Source organism: Heterodontus francisci, chromosome 2 (assembly GCF_036365525.1).
Source record: "Heterodontus francisci isolate sHetFra1 chromosome 2, sHetFra1.hap1, whole genome shotgun sequence".
Lineage (NCBI taxonomy): Eukaryota > Metazoa > Chordata > Chondrichthyes > Heterodontiformes > Heterodontidae > Heterodontus > Heterodontus francisci.
This window is the reverse complement of record NC_090372.1, coordinates 19,143,711-19,161,759: the sequence shown is the minus strand read 5'-3', so window position 1 is coordinate 19,161,759 and position 18,049 is coordinate 19,143,711. Positions and strand designations below refer to the sequence as shown.

The following is an 18,049-nucleotide window of genomic DNA, read 5'->3' as shown; positions in this document are numbered from 1 at the left end:
GAATGGTGTAAACCGTCCTGCAATTTGTGGCGATTCGCAATTCATGGTGAATCTCTTCCTCACGACAAATTTATGGGGAGTTTTTGTGTACTAATAATGACAAAGGTGAACTCACTGTTACTTTTCCATTAATTTCTGGCCTATATGTAGTCACATTTCTTCAAAGGAGGTGTAGACTTAAATGTGATTTAATTATATTTAATTTTTTTTATAACAATTTGCATTAATTTCCATAGAAGACTGCAGTATTTAACAGCTAGAACATGGCATTCTGAACTAAAACATGCTCAGAGAAAATACTGTATTAATACATGATTTATAGGAAATATTGTACAAAATCTATACAAAAAAAACCTTGCGTGGGGTGTGCATCGCTTGTTCATATTAATCTTTACCGTTCTAAATTACCGATAAATGTCATGTAATTGCAGTCTCTGGCCACTAAGTGGCTCTTCAGAAAGGGTTTCTGAAGTCTTCCTCAACTCAATTATCTTATTTATCATAAAACATATTCATTAACTGATCATAGGAAACAGCACAGGCAATTTATTAGTTAAATTAAAAGTTAAACAAAATAGTTGATTTATGTTCATCATACTTAACAAGACTGGAGTAAGAACTAGGCTGATTCCTGGGATGAAGGGGCTGCCTTATCAAGAACAGCTAAACAGGTTAGGCCTTTATTCATTGGAGTTTAGAAGAATGAGAGGCGATCTTATAGAAACATATAAGATTTTAAGGGGGCTCAACAGGGTAGATGTTGAGAAGATGTTTCCACTAGTGGGGGAATCTCAAACTAGGTGACATCATTACAGAATAAGGGGGCACACATTTAAAACTGAGACATGAAGGAATTTCTTCTCTCAGAGGGTGGTGAATCTCTGGAATTCTCTGCCTCAGAAAGTTGTGGAGGCTAGGTCACAAAATGTATTTGAGCAGGTAGATAGATTTTTAAAATCTCGGGGAGTCGAGGGTTAGGCAGAGCAGGCCCGAAAGAGGAGTCGAGTCCTGGGACAGAGCAGCCATGATCTTATTGAATGGCAGGGCAGGCTTGAGGGGCTGAATGGCCTACTCCTGCCCGTATTTCTTATGTTCTTATTCCAAATTTGTTTAATCAAATGACAAACTACCTTTTGTTGGTAAACAAATGCAAACATCAAATCCATATCAAACAATTAAATAAAGTGAAAGAAGCTCATTTGCATCTCGTGTGACTTTTTCCCAGACTCTGTCTCTCCACACAAGCCTCCAGGTTGGTAAGGATAGACAACTTGCAAGATGCATTACCACTGTTGTATTACAGGAAGAGATGTAGAATTTTTAGCTGTCAAGGCATCTTGATTGTAGGAATGCTACCATCATCATGATTCTTCTCCACCACCACATCTACTGTTCTGTCTTGCAATACAATCTCCAAGTCAGATAGGTAAATACATGCCCTCAGTGATCAGCCATCAAGTATGCATCAAAATCCAATTTGGTAGGGATGTCATGCAACTCCATAAGGTGTCCCAAGGGCTGCTCAGGAATGAAGTCAACTAGTGATTCCTCTGATGCCCTGCACATTGTCATCTTTGCTGCGGCCTGCTTTGAACCTGCAATAGTAAAGGTCTGTGGCGAGCAGGGGGCATGATTAAGAAGTTCGCAGATGATACGAAAATTAACCGCGTGCTTGTTAATGAAGAAAGCTGTAGACTGTAAGAAGGTATCACTGGACTGAGCAAGTGGGAACAAAAGTGTCAAATAGAATTCAGTCTGGAGAAGTGTGAGGTAATGCATTTGGGGAGGGCAAACAAGGCAAGGAATGCACAATAAATGGTAGAATACTGAGAAGTGTAAAGGAACAGAGTCCACAGAACCCTAGGTAGTAGGACAGCAAGATAAGGTGGTCAAGATGTGGGATACTTTCCTTTATTAACCAAGCCATACAATATAAGAGGAGGGAGATTATGCCAGAACTATATAAAAGACTAGTTAGACCACAACTTCGGTGCTTCAGTGGATTGGACACGTCCACAGGATGGAAGACTGTCGCATACCCAAGGACCTTCTGTATGGTGAGCTAGCGGGGGCCAGATGATTATTATGAGGAGCCTAGATAGAGTGGGTCGGAAGGACTTATTTCCCTTAGCAGAAAAGTCAATAACCAGGAGGCATAGATTTAAAGTAATTGGTGAAAGATTAAGAGGAGTTGAGGAAAAATGTTTTCACTCAGAGGCTGGTGGGGGTCTGGAACTCGATCTGAAAGGGTGGGAAAGGCAGGAACCCTCATGGTATTTAAAAAGCAATTGGAAATGCACTTGAAGTGCTGTAACCTGCAGGGCTTCAGACCAAGATCTGGAAAGTTGGGTTAGACTGAATAGTTCTTTCTCATTGGCACAGACAAATGGACCGAATGGCTTCCTTCTGTGCTGTAAATCTTTATGATTTTATAATCTTGCACCAAGAATGGCAAAGAGGTCCATTGCTATATTAAGCTCAAATTTTGGCTTTTAGCTAGCGTTGCAAGTCAACACCTAGCACTGGTGGAGACAGGTGCAAGAATCTGCCTTAAAATTTTTGGCAACGATTGTATCTTAAAATTGCATTTTTCTACATTTGAAAAAGATAAGAAAAGACCATCCAGTCCCTCAAGCCCACCTTACCCACAAACAATGCAGCTATGTACAACATCGATCCATCCCTGAACCATGCAATATTCTAGATAAGGTGAAAAACCGGAGATCAATTTAGGAATAACGCTGGGATTTTCCTCTTCAACTCCTGGAGGCCATCAAGCCAAGCTCCAGAAGACCACTGTAACTCATATTCTGCTTGTCCTTCTAATCCTTGGTAACCTGTAATTTACCCTTTACAATTGGAAATGTTCTCCTTTCTCAATAACATGTCCAGTCTGTTTTGAAGAACTTCAGGGCGTTCTTACTTGCCACATATTTTAATAATCTACTCCAAAGGGAAATAGCACTTTCTGAAAATAAATACTTTCTAACATGATACATAGCCTTTGCCAATGCAATTGTATACACATCCCAACTCACTCCCAGTTCTCCCATCCTTAACTATCTCAAATAACCTACCCAAGTGAACAGAAATCAATTTCATCATTCCAAAACTTTCAATCATATCTGATGTTGGTGGCAGATGTGAGTTGTAGACATTAGGCATTTAGTTCAATGTTGCAATGAAGCAGGAAAAGTAATTGCAACCTTCGGCATGCATCATCTTATTCAGATGCTTCACCCTGATCTTGAACAGTTTAGAGATCATTCACAATTCAAGGCACAGGAGGTTATTTCTTGTCTTGCTGAATCTGAAGAATGTGGTAGTTATGAACAAAGAACAGTACAGCACAGGAACAGGCCATTCGGCCCTCCAAGCCTGCGCCGATCTTGATACCTGCCTAAACTAAAACCTTCTGCACTTCTGGGGACCGTATCCCTCTATTCCCTTCCTATTCATGTATTTGTCAAGATGCCTCTTAAACGTCGCTATCGTACATACTTCCACCACCTCCCCCGGCAGCAAGTTCCAGGCACTCACCACCCTCTGTGTAAAGAACTTGTCTCGCACATCCCCTCTAAACTTTGCCCCTCTCACCTTAAACCTATGTCCCCTAGTAACTGACTCTTCCACCCTGGGAAAAAGCTTCTGACTATCCACTCTGTCCATGCCGCTCATAACTTTGTAAACCTCTATCATGTCGCCCCTCCACCTCCGTCGTTCCAGTGAAAACAATCCGAGTTTATCCAACCTCTCCTCATAGCTAATGTCCTCCAGACCAGGCAACATCCTGGTAAACCTCCTCTGTACCCTCTCCAAAGCCTCCACGCCCTTCTGGTAGTGTGGCGACCAGAACTGCACGCAATATTCTAAGTGTGGCCTAACTAAAGTTCTGGACAGCGGCAGCATGACTTGCCAATTTTTATACTCTATGCCCCAACCGATGAAGGCAAGCATGCCGTATGCCTTCTTGACTACCTTATCCACCTGTGTTGCCACTTTCAGTGACCTGTGGACCTGCACGCCCAGATCACTCTGCCTGTCAATACTCCTAAGGGTTCTGCCATTTACTGTATACTTCCCACCTGCATTAGATCTTCCAAAATGCATTACCTCATACTTGTCCAGATTAAACTCCATCTGCCATTTCTCCGCCCAAGTCTCCAACCGATCCTGCTGTATCCTCTGACAATCCTTATCACTATCCGCAACTCCACCAACCTTTGTGTCGTCCGGAAACTTACTAATCAGACCAGCTACATTTTCCTCCAAATCATTTATATATACTACAAACAGCAAAGGTCCCAGCACTGATCCCTGCGGAACACCACTAGTCACATCCCTCCATTCAGGAAAGCACCCTTCCACTGCTACCCTCAGTCTTCTATGACTGAGCCAGTTCTGTATCCATCTTGCCAGTTCTGTATCCATCTTGCCAGCTCACCTCTGATCCCGTGTGACTTCACCTTTTGTATCAGTCTGCCAAGAGGGACCTTGTCAAAGGCTTTACTGAAGCCCATATAGATAACATCCACTGCCCTTCCTTCATCAATTATCTTCATCACTTCCTCAAAAAACTCAATCAAATTAGTGAGACACGACCTCCCCTTCACAAAACCATGCTGCCTGTCGTTAATAAGTTAGTTTGTTTCCAAATGGGAGTAAATCCTGTCCCGAAGAATCCTCTCTAATAATTTTCTTACCACTGACGTAAGGCTCATCGGCCTATAATTTCCTGGATTATCCTTGCTACCCTTCTTAAACAAAGGAATATTGGCTATTCTCCAGTCCTCTAGGACCTCACCTGTAGCCAATGAGGATGCAAAGGCCCCAGCAATTTCTTCCCTTGCCTCCCTCAGTATTCTGGGGTAGATCCCATCAGGCCCTGGGGACTTATCTACCTTAATGCTTTGCAAGACACCCAACACCTCCTCCTTTTTGATAATGAGATGACTGAGACTATCTCCATCTCTTCCCTAGGCTCATCATCCACCAAGTCCTTCACTTTGGTGAATACTGATGCAAAGTACTTATTTAGTACCTCGCCCATTTCCTCTGGCTCCACACATAGATTCCCTTATCTGTCCTTGAGTGGGCCAACCCTTTCCCTAGTTACCCTCTTGCTCTTTATATATGTATAAAAAGCCTTGGGATTTTCCTTATGAAATAAATGATCTTACCACTGCCACCTATGTTCGCACACAGTAGCAGAACCACTAAATTTCTTACTTATCTTGCCACCTGTCCACATCTCCAGAAATGCAAGATCTTATCAGGTACTCTAGACCAAAAGAGGTCTATTCACCAACGTCAAAAATGTTCATGGCTCATACCAGGAAAGAAAAAGTAAACCTACCCATCAGCCATCCACAAGTCCTAAATCCATGGCACCTATTTTAATATAGATATCTTGCAGTTAAATGTTGCGGCATCGCCATCATCTCCATACCCATTTATTTGTCATCTTGAAGTCCATCATACAATGTTGTTGGGACACGGTGACTGCTAGTAATGGACCACTAACTGGCAGGCTAATGCAAAATAACTCTGCAACCTTGATATTTTCATTCTTTCCCTCTGTTAAAGCTTGTAGAATTTCCATGTTCTTCATATGTAAAAGTCTTGGGCATCACTTTGGCCTTCAACTTCTTTTCTCTTTGCATGCCAATTTGTAGTTCAAGGTTACAATAGTGTAAGCATATAGAACAGGAGATACTTAACTAAAACTTTGTCCTATCCAACCTTAAAGTGTTATCAGGTCATCCTTAATAAGCAATATCTCACCTTCACCTATTTCATCTCACACAGGTTTTAGGTGGTGCAAAACAATGGAACATTGAGAAACAATATTGCCACATGGGATATTTTGTTAAAAAAGATGGCTAGAAATAGGTGTGACTACTATTATTTCTCACATTATTCCAATACCATGGAATACTCCAATCTGAGAATACTTTGTAAAGCTGAGTTTACATTTTTGTCAATCTTATAGTGAAAAAGACCAGATGCCCACTGCGATGCCATGTACACCATGCTGGCTGAACTTCATCATATCCCTCTACATACCCAAAGAGCACCCCAACTCTAGTCATATTTTTCTGTGCAAAAAAGATCCCAACCACATAAATGTGCAGTGCAAATATACAGAATTGCATAAGATCCTCAATGCTAGCATCTGCTATTACAACCTTTAATGTAATCCATTATAGACTACAGGAAAAGAATGTAAACTTTTCATAACAAGACTCTAATTTTAAAACTTTTCATAATAATAATCTAATTTGGCTGAAGTGCTGTACTGTAGGTTGGTAGAATGGGTTTATGGTAGTGATTTCCCACACAGTGAGCATCCAATTTCAACCACCCTTTCACAAATAAATATCAAGCATATACAAAGCACTTCCCCACAAGGAGGAAGAAAAATTAGAAGCTGGGAATAACACTCTCATGCAACTCCAATTTACAAAGTGAAAATGTCAGGAACGGGTCCTCCGTTCAATCCCAGAACCAATATACGAAACAGGGAGAAAACAAAAATAACTAAAAGATAAACAAGTTTAAGTGACAATTCCAAGGAAGGTTCAAACAGTCATATTTGTATTCATTCCTCTTTTAGCCAGTATTTCCCAAGATCTAGATTAAGTAACTTTACTCGTGCAAAGGACAACTTACTAGCGTAAAGGAATGAACTGTTACCTCAGGATTCCCACTGATTTCTGGAACACTACAACTTCCATAAATGGAATGCAATAGGAGATAGAAGTCACTGCCTTATAACACCTTTCAGGGCATTCCAAAAAATTACACAGTCAATGAATAATTTCTGAAGTATAGTCACTGTTGTAATGTAGGAAAATATGACAAGACAATTTGCACACAGCAAAAGCCCATAAACAACAAAATAAAAGAACAATTGATATGCTTTTGACAGTGTTGGTTGAGGTATAACTGCCAGGACACTGGGAGCATGCTCCTGCTCCTCTTCAAATAAAGCCGTGGGATCACCTACGCCCACGTGAACAACAGGTGGGACGTCAGTTTTTATTTTAATTTATTATCTGGGTGTGGGTAATGCTGCAATTTATTGCTGGTCTACTGTTGTCTTCTAAAGGTGGTGGGTTGGTGATGGGCTCTTAAACTACTACAGCCCATATGGTGAAGCTGCTCCCACAATGCTTTCAGAAAAAGAGTTCTAGGATTTTGATATAATGACAATGAAGAAACAACGATATTTAGCCAAATCAGGATGTTGTGTGGTTGGCGGGGGGGGTGGGGGGGGATGCGCAGGGGGAACCATGACGTGATGGTTTAGGAGATGCTGCTAAAGAAAACTTGGCAGGTCACTGCAGTCAGTGCTTCAGGAGAGTGGAACCATTGGTGGAGAAAACATGAGGGAAAAACAAAATGTTTTTTTCCTAAACTGATAAAGATACGGAGTTAATACAAGAGTAGAAACTAATCATATGCAAAAATTAAATTAGGAAAAACAAAGAGGGAGTGAAGAATAAAGGATTAAAAAATTGGAAGGAACTTCTTCCTGACTGCTTAATAAATGGAATTTTCCTGCCCTGCACTGACAAGTCCATATAGTACAATAATGTGCTTTGTAAAATATAAAAAGCACACCCTGCACATTATAATTCACAGGACTATAGAAGTCTAAGTTAAATGTCACAATTGCAAATGAAACATTCAATATATTGGCAATAGACAAAAGGTAAATGCCTGACAAGAGCAGTTTTATTGGATAAAGGGTTGCTCTCGAGTTACCAGAGCATTTTATTAGGTAGATTTGGGAGGTGATGCCGAATATGCCTTGGCAACTTTCTGCAGCACATCCTGTAGATGGGACAAACTGCATCCAAAGTACACCAATGGTGGAAGTAGTAGCTACTTAGGCTAGTAGATAAGGAGCTGGCCAAGCAAACTTCTTTGTCTTGGACCCTGTCAACCTTCGAGTATTCTAAGAGTTATACCCATCTCGTAAAATGGAGATTATTTCTGCATAGCTCTGACTTGGGGTGGAGGGGCACTGACGTGTCAGGAGATGTGCCACTTGCCGCAGAGTACCTAACCTTTGACCTGTCTAGCAGTCATGGTATTTATACAGCTAGTCCAGCAAGTTTCTGGTCAATGGTAACACCCAGGATTTTAATAGCGAGGGATTCAACAATGACAATATCATTGAATGTCATGGGGAAGTGGTTTGACTCTCTCTTGTTGGAGATGGTTATTGTCTGGGCACTTGTGTGGCATGAAACTTGCTTGCCACTTATCAGCCCAAGTCTGGATGTTGTCTAGTTCTTGCGAATGGAGACGAGTATTGTGCAAACTGCCTCAATTATGACTTTATGATGGAGGGAAGGTCATTGATGAAGCAGCTGAAGATTATTGGGCTGAGGCTGCTGCCCTGAGGAACTAGTGGCCGATTATCATGGGGCTGAAATAATTAGCCTCCAACAACCACAACCATCTTCCTTTGTGCCAGATAAGACGCCAGCCACTGGAAAATTTCCTCCCTGATCCCATTATCTTCAGTTTTATTAGGATGCACTTGGTCGAATTCTACCTCTTGATGTCTAGAGTAGTCACTCTCACCTCACCTCTGGAATTCACCTTTTCAGTCTATGCTTGAACCAAGGCTGCAATGAAGTCTGTAGTTGAGTGATCCTGGTGGAACCCAAATGAGCATCGATGAGCAGGTTACTGGTTCTAAGTGCTACTTGATGGCACTGTTCACAACTCCTAACACTTTGCGGACGACGAAGTAGGTAACAAGGCAGTAATTGGCTGGATTGGATTTGTCCTGGATTTTGTGGGCAGGGCATACAATTTTCCATTGTTGGTAGATGTACTGGAACAGAATAGTTAGGTGCACAACTAGCTCTGGAACACAGGCTAGAATGTTGTCAGGGCACATTCATTTTGCAGAGTCCAGTGCAGTCAGCCATTTCTTAATGTCACAGAGTGGATTGAATTTGATGCAGACAGCCATCCATGATGGTGGGGGCCTCAGCAAGAGGCCAAGAAGGATAATTCACTTGGTAATTCTGGCTGAGGATCATTGCAAGCACTTGAGCCTTGTTTTCACATGCTGGGCTCCACCATAACTGAGGATGGAGTTGTTCCATTAGTTGCTTAATTGTTCACCACCATTCACAACTAGATGTGGCAGGGCTGTAGAGCTTTAACCTGATCTGTTTATTGTAGGATCACTTAGCTGTATATAGTGAATGCTGCTTTCACTGTTTAGCATGCAGGTAGCCCTGTGTTGTACCTTCATGGCACTGCATTTTCAGGCATGTCTGGTGCTGCTCCCGGCATGCTTTTCCACATGCCTCACTGAACCAAGGTTGTACATTGAAGTCCCCCACCCAGAGTACATTTGAGTGCTCATGCTACTCTCTGTTTCCACCAAATGGTGTTCAACATGGAGAAGTACTGATTCATCAGCTGCAGGTGGTAAGTGATAATTAGCAGGAGGCTTCCTTGACCACGTTTGACCTAAAGCCATGAGATTTAATGGGGTGAAGTCAATGTTGAGGATACCCAATGTCTCTCCACTGCACCCCCCTCCACCCCTCCCAACTGTACACCACTGCCTCCTCCCATCTTGTTGGATCCGATCTACTGCTGAGACAGGATAATGATGGATGAGCTAAGGGTGTTAGCTGATAGGTACGAATTTGTAAGACTAAGTCAGGCTGTTGCTTGACTAGTCTCTGGGACAGCTCTCCCAACTTTGACATCAGTTCCCAGATGTTAGCAAGGACGACTTTGCAGGGTTTTCTGGGCTGGGTACGCATTTGGCCTAGTATAGAAACAGAAAATGCTGGAAATGCTCAGTAGATCTGGCAGCATCTGTGCAGAGAGAAACAGAGTTAATGTTTCAGGTCGATGGCCTTTCGTCAAACATCGGAAACATTAACTCTGTTTCTCTCTGCACAGATGCTGCCAGACATGCTGAGCATTTCCAACATTTTCTGTTTTTGTTTCAGATTTCTAGCATCTGCAGTATTTTACTTTTGTATTAGTGCATTTGGCCTATCCTGATTCAATGCCGAACTTGCAGCCACGCCCAATTTAACTCCTTTTTTTCCTTTCTAGCAGTTTGATACAATTTACTGGACGATTTCAGAGGGCAAATTGTGTTGGCCTGCATTCACGAATAGGTCAGCCCGCACAAAAACAGCAGCTTTCCTTTCCTAAAAGGTTAAATTCAATTTCCCAAGCTGCCATGGTGAGATCTCAACTCATCTTCCCTGGACAGCTTCTCCAACAATACAGTACTGCACTGCAGTGTCAGCCTGGATTACATGCTAAAGTTGAGCCCACAATCTTCTGACTGCCAAGGTGAGAGTGCTACCACCAAATCAAGATGGTTGCCCAATTCCACCCTCACTCCACCCTTCATCCAAGAGGCAAGCATCAACAAATAATGACAGATTATAAAGGGTTCATGATCCTGTATCAGAAATTATTTTGACAGTTATCAAATCATGGAAAAATACTGTCTGTGGCAGGGTAGCACACCCTTATTGTAATGCATTTGCACTATCGGCATTCAACATTCCTACATCGTTGCGTATCATTTTGAGGCAGTGGAAACACTTTCAAAAGAACGCCACATTCAAAAATAAAAACTGAACAGAAAATATGAAATTTTCTGTATTGAGCAAAAACAAACTAAACGACAAAATCTTTTAGATTAAAGATGACAAAAATGTTCCCTTTCCCTCACCATGCACTGTGTCTGAATGTATGACTCTTATTCCACCTGCAACTAACCTGCCTAGTAGAGTGGGGTTATCAAGAGTCCTGATAACATGAAAAAATGTTTACAAGCATTTTTCCCATACAATTTTAGCAGGATCAATCACCACCACATGGTACCATAATACACTGTGATTTTAAAAATGCTTTTATCTCTAAAGTGAGGCCTTCCCCCACTTCCTAAAACACTTAAAATTCAAGTTAAACATTTTCAGCTGTTACATCCCAACGCTTGTGGAAACGTTGTTGGTTGTGAATTATAAATCTTTGAAGAAAACTGCCTGAGCGCGCGCGCACGCACACACACACACAACCCCCCCACCCCACACAGCTCCCATTAAACAAACATTTTTAAATCTCAAATTTTAAGTGTAAACCAAGCTATGGAACTTAAAATTTTGATTTGCTCGGTAACTATAAAGTCACATTTTTGAGTCTCCAATAATCTATAAAAAAAGACAAGGGAAAGTTTAATATAGAATTAAAACAGCGGTGGAGAAGGAAGGGGTGTGAAAATAACCCTAACTTCAATGCTACAGCCATAAAAATAACTTTGACTTCATGGTGTTAGCAGACCACACAAGTAGTGCAAGTAACACATACAAAGTATTAAACTTGATGAACTAAAATTGAATCTGACTAGCTTACAAATGATTCACCTTCTGAGAAACCCCAGCAACTGTAAATGAAGTGTGCGTACACTTGACAATTTAATATTTCCCAAAGGTTAAAACAACAGCAAAAGATAGTCTGATCATTGTAAATATAAATATATCGTGGGTCCAATGACAAGTTCAGTACAGTTCCGCATCAGGCTAAAAGCTAACATCTGTGCTAATCATGTTTCTAAACAGACCAGATGTTCCTGATTATTACTAAGAATGTTTTTAAAATTGTAAGCATAGGTCAAAGACCTGGAAACCAAAAGCTCAACAAAGAATTCTCTCAGCGACTATAAAACATAAAATGAAACAGCAGGCATTTTCTTAACCTGAAGTTGGAAATGATGCTCATCCTTTAACCATATAGGAGGTTTTGAGAGGAGAGCAAGGTGATCCTGGTAGGCCCATTCACATCATCAGAAGGAATCTTTTCCTCAATCACCCAGCCTTACTGACCAAGGTATTGGAGGTTCTTGCTCAGACTACAAGATGGAGCATTATGAAGAAGCTGCCTACTCCATTTGAGAGGCACAAAATATGGACTCATTCAGCCCTTGTCAGTCAATTCCAGAATGGAACTGATACAACCCAGATTACTACACCCAGCCACTGCCTATTTCCCTACTAAAGGGTGGCAGAAAAACAGTGAGATGGGAGGGGGGTAAAAAAAAAGATGGGGGAAAAAATGCACATTGCTAAAATACTGTTCAGGTTAAATGGCTTAATCACAGATGCATAGAATGGTTACAGCACGGAAGGCTCACCATGCAAGCTTGTTGCTGAAATAGGGCGAATCAAAGGCATCCTGATCAGATCATTTCTTGCTGTATATCGCACAAACTTATGAAGGGGCCTAAGGCCGTCATTTTCGTCCCTGAAAATTGCCCAGCCTACTTCAGATTACCCTGGAAGGGTAATGTATCTCAAAAATTTGAGCAACAGGTGAAGCTAGCTGTTTCACGCTGCTACTATGCAGTAGCAACACGTGTGGCGTTCGCCACTAACAGAATGCTACCGTCAAGCCAAAGACATTCTGCCTGTCACACAAATGAGTAATGTAATATATGAATTTCAATGCCAATGAGATGCTAGGTATATCGGCCAAAAGTCCCAAAGACTGGCGGATCGTATCAAACATGTCCCTTCCGCTGTTCACAATGGGCAAGGTACAGGCCATACCCAACCAGCCCGTGCTTACAAAACTCAAACACAGCGTCCAACATTAGATGTTATTCTGCAATTGGACAGCATTTGTTAAATAACACTCAGTGTGCTAAGAATTATGCTAACAACCAATTTAAGATGGTCAGTTGGGCATGCAGTGTGGTGCATTTGCACGTACTGGAAACTACATATATTAATACACAGGGCCCTGTTCTTTGCAGGCAGAAAGAACATGTACACACACTGCGCCTTTTACAGTTAAACAAAGTAAGTGACAGCCATTCGCTGGTTCATTCCTCAAGGCAATGCCTTGACCAGAGTCAAGCTGCCTGGTTGAAATTTCAAACAAGCTTGGCAGTTAACTGTCAGTCACCATAAACTGATGCATTTGCCATGGCAATGCCTCTACCAATCAGAGTCCACTTGCCAACCAATCAGCACTCTCTTCTCATAGTATAAATTTGTTGCTTCCCTTACATTGGTATTCTTGTGAATTGTTCTGATGAGTGCAAGACAAAAAGCTTCGACAAAATATCTCTATTTTCAGCTTTCACAATCCTGGTATGTCACATCTTACCAAAAAAAGGTTGATCAAGTCAGGGCCTCCTTCCCTTTCTGAATCCGTATGTTTTACTAATTGTAGCAGGAATGCCCTCATTGGTTACATAACCTGTTCATCCCCCAAGCCGAGCTTCAGATTCCACATCCTTTATCACGAAGAACCTTACTTCCACTTCTAACATGACACTCAGCTCCAACCTTACCTTAGCCCATCTGCCAAAGAAAGCCTTATCCACATCTTTAGCTTCTAACTCAATTAATCAATTGTTCTTCTGGCCAGCCTTCTATCCTTCATAAACTTTAGCACATCCAAAACTCTGTATCCTATCCTGTACCATGTCCTACTCGCTCCTTGCTCCTGTATGACACCCAGTCTCCCAGTGCCTCAACTTAAAGTTTCCATCTTTGTGTTTAAATCCTCTACCTCTCTCACCTCCTCCAAGCCTACAACTTTCCAAACTCAGTCTTCCTTTGCCCAAACTTTTGTGCATGCCCCTCCCTTTGCTCTACCTGTGGCACTGTTCCTTCCACTGCCCGAGTCCAATTCCCTGGAATTCCCTCCCAAGCTCCTCTGTCTCTCCAGCTCCTGCTTCTTCAACACCTCCATAAAATTTAACCAAGTTGGTGGTCATCCCTCCTAACCTCTCCTTCTTTGGCTGAGATTGTCCTTATGCTTTTGAAGCACTTGGAATATTTTTTCTACATTAAAAGGTGATATATAAGTGCAAGTTATTGTAAATACCAGATCACAGACTTATTTTACTAATTACAAAATGGAAAGTATAAAATGCTGTGGCAATCAAATTTCAGGACTTTGTAGGACCACAGAAAGCACATTGACTCGAGGATTGACTTTTTTGGGAGGGTGGGGGTAGGTGCAGGAGAGGATTAACATATTTAGAAAAATTTTAAAACCAAGATTTTAAGTTCCATATATACAGATTACAAGTTTAAGAAAAAAATAAACACTTGCATTTATACAGAGCCTTTTCATGACCAGACATGTCAAAGCACTTTACAGCTAATGAGGTACTTCTGAAGTGTAGTCACTGTTGTAATGTAGGAAACGCGGCAGCCAGTATGCGCACACCAAACTCCCACAGCAATGTTGTAATGACCAGCTAATCTGTTTTTGTGATGTTAATTGAGGGATAACTATTGGCCAGGACACCGGGGATAACTTCCCATGGCACTATTTCGAAGAAGAGCAGGGATCTTTTTCTTCTTTGGCCTCCTTATCGCGAGAGACAATGGGTAAGCGCCTGGAGGTGGTCTTTTACATCCACCTAAATAGGCAGATCGAGCCTTGGTTTAACGCCTCATCCAAAAGACGGCACCTCCGACAGTGCAGCACTCTCTTAGTACTGTACTGGAGTGTCAGGCTTGATTTTTATACTCAAGCCCTGGAGTGGGACTTGAACCTGGAACCTTATGACCAGAGGCAAGAGTGCTACCAACTTAGCCATGGCTGACATAAGTTTAGACAGCACATATGGTTAAGCTTCTGTCATTTGATGCTATCACACAATAGAATAATTGACAAAGATTTGGAAGTTGTTAAACGTTCCAATCACATTAGCACAAAATACATAAACTGGAGTACAACTTTATTCAGCATAGCTTCCTGAATTTGTGAAGTGCAAATTTATTCATTGCTCTTATAGATCTGCAGAAAAGGCTGATTTATCACATATTAAAAATATTTCAAGTTAAAGCACTTAGGAAATTACAACTGCATCCATTTAATTAAACCAAAATTGGAAACAGTCAAAATTTGATTCACGTCCATGCAAGGAGACCTATCATGACAAAATGTTTGGCACACTATTTCATATATGGAAAGAGAAGGCCTTTTTTTACATACCATGTGAACCAGCAATGGACCAGTTTATTTGTTTGTTAACAACTCAAGAAAAAAAAAAGAGCTGTCAAACACTCCTGAAAATCACATCCCTTGAAACAAATTCCCTTTGAATATTTACAGTGTCACAGTCTAATTAGGTTAGCTGTATGGCCTTTCCCCTCAACAGTAAATGGTCCCTTTTTCAAAAAAAAAATAACTGGTTTGTTATTTTGTAAACAGACAGGCACAATGATTAACAGGTTTAATACATTATTTTCAATAACTTAAAACTCAAGCTAATTATAGGGAAGTCCAAATTTCCAACCAACCTACAATTTCTGGAAGTCCCAATGATCCTGCCACCCTTATACTAAGCAAGGTTAATTTCTTAGATATTGTCTTAATGCAGCTACCAAAACACTCCATGACATTTTGACATCTGTCAACTGTACAGTTATCAAAAGATTGATTTCTGAGAGCAACTGGACTGTACATCAATATTGCTCAAACTATGATTGATCTTCCATTGTATGGGTAGATTCAATAGATTACACTTTTCCAAAACCTTTAATACAGTTTAATAAATCTATTGAAGTCATTACAACATGCATTTATATTGCAATTTTAACATGGCAAAATGTCCCAAGGTGGTTCACAAGGACATCAAACAAAATTTGAAATCGAGACACAGAGATATTAGGGCAGGTGATCAAAAGCTTGGTCAAAGAGGTAGGTTTTAAGAAGCATCTTTAAAGGAGGAAAGAGAGGTAGCGAGGGAATTCCACAACTTATGGCCTCAGCATCTGAGATGATTAAAACTGGGGTGCACAACAGGCCAAAGTTGGAGAAACGTAGACATCTCAGAGCTTTATAGGGCTGGAGGAGGTTAGAGATAGGGAGGGGCGAGGCCATGGAGGGACGTGTAAACAAAGATGGGAATTTTAAAATCGAAGCGTTGCTTAATCAGGAGCCAACGTAGCGCAGCGAGCACAGGGTCAAAGGGTGATCAATACTTGGTGTGCATTCAGACATGGGCAGCAGAGTTTTGGATGAGCTCAAGTTTATGGTGAGTGGAAGATGGGAGGTCAGCCGGGGTGCTCTGGAATAGTAAGTCTAAAGGTAGCAAAGGCATGAATGCGGGTTTCAGCAGCAGATGAGCTGAGACAGGGGCAAAGTCAGGCAATATTATGGAGGTTGAAATAGGCGGTTGTGCGGATATGTGGTTGGAACCTCAGCTTGAAGTCGAATACAGAACCAAGGTTACCAAGAGTCTGGCTCAGCTTCAGACAGTTGTCAGGTAGAGGAATGGAGACACTGGCTAGAGAACGAATTAATGGCAAGGTAAAAGACAATGGCTTCAGCCTTTCCAATATTTAGTTGGAAGATATTTCTGCTCATCCAGTACTGGATGTTGGACAAGCAGCATGATAATTTAGAGATAGTGGAGGTGTCGTCAGCATACGTGTGGAAACTGACACTGTGTTTTCAATGATGTTGTCGAGGGGTAGCATATCAATGAAAAATAGGATGGGGCCTAGGGTAGTTCCTTGATGGCCACCAGAGGTAACAGTGTGGGAGTGAGAAAAGAAGCCATCACAGGTGATTCTCTAGCTACGACTGGATAGATAAAATGCAACCAGGTGAGTACAGTCCCACCTAGCTGGATAAGGAGGCACTGGAGGATGATGGTGTGGTCAACTATGTCAAAGACTGCAGACAGGTCAACTAACAAAAGCTGTTCTCATTGTATATAATGGATAGGCTTTTCACATTACAATTCCATATATCTATGTGGTGACACACTGTACAGGCATACAGAATAATCAGTTTCCTCATTATGTATGTCCCCAAACTAGGCAGTTATTTCTCCCAGGTGTAGTGATCAGGAGAACTCATTGACGAAACATATTCTTACCAATACCCCTTACGTTAAACATTAAGAATAATTTTAAATAGTGTTTTCTAGCAAGAAGTAGTTACTTTTTTTTTTAATTGGGTTTAAAACCCCCAAAAATCACAGCAGTAAGCTAGCAATTAAAGTAAACCAGCATAGAAATTACATAAAGTGCCATCAGTCTGAAAATTAAAAAATATACATCTCTCCCCAAATGACAGGCAACCAAGGGTACTTTAAAGTTTTATCACTTAATACAAATCATTACAACTAACTTGCCAAGTCTCCAGTAATTGTAAGTCCAACGTTCACACAACGAGTTTCAATGGTACTTATCTACTCCTTAAGTCAGACTGCCGCGAGTTTAATCAAATGATTAGACAGTGAATCAGTCACCCACTTTCAAAACACCGAATATGAAGCACTTGCACATACTAAATTGAACCTGTCAGTACACTCCCATTCGCTGGGGCACTGTACAATATCTAGGGCAGCACTAGCCAGATCTTCAATCCAGCTAATTTATCTGTTTGAAGGTTAAAACAAGTGTGCAATGCAGAACAGGGAGCTGGCCCTCACGCTGGGCTGGAGTCTAACTCTGTCCCCTCTCGCTCCCATTCCCCGTCCCATTTAAAAGGAGCTCGAAGCCAACCGCCTGTTTCCGGCCGGTGCAGGAGGCACGACATCAAACTGGCTGCCGGAGATCCAACACACAGCGCAAGCCGGGCCCTGCCACCAGCCACACCGGTAACCATCGCCCCCGGGGGCCTGTTTGCACTTATTGTCAACAACATGAAAGCGGGCGGATTCCCCCGACTCACCCATTCACTCACTCCACCGCTGTCACTCGCTCTCCTCCAGAGCAGCCGCCAGAGAAACAACATCCGGCTCAGGCTCCAAATTACGTCCGGGTCACTGAGGAGCCACGTGATCGCCTCATGCTATTTGGTTGTGATCACTGAAACCAAGTGGAGTGACACCTGTGACTTAGTTGACAGCACTTTCACCTCTGAGTCAAACAGTCGTGAGTTTAAGTTCAATTGTAGAGACCAGCACTCACATTTAAGCTGACATTTCAGTGCAGTGCCGAGAGAGTGTGGTACTGTTGGAGATGCCATCTTTCAGCTGCGATGTTAAACCGAGGCCTCATCT

General features: G+C 41.7%; 1 protein-coding gene across 2 annotated transcripts in view; it reads right to left on the bottom strand.

Annotated features, from left to right (window-relative positions):
* The window catches only part of exoc2 (exocyst complex component 2), a 332,668-nt gene extending 314,863 nt beyond the window's left edge, over positions 1–17,805 (bottom strand). For both annotated transcript variants that reach the window (XM_068055321.1, XM_068055329.1), the window contains exon 1: positions 17,719–17,805. The gene's annotated coding sequence lies outside the window, so the exon portion shown is untranslated. The remainder of the gene's footprint in view (positions 1–17,718) is intronic.
* Positions 17,806–18,049: the final 244 nt, after the last annotated feature.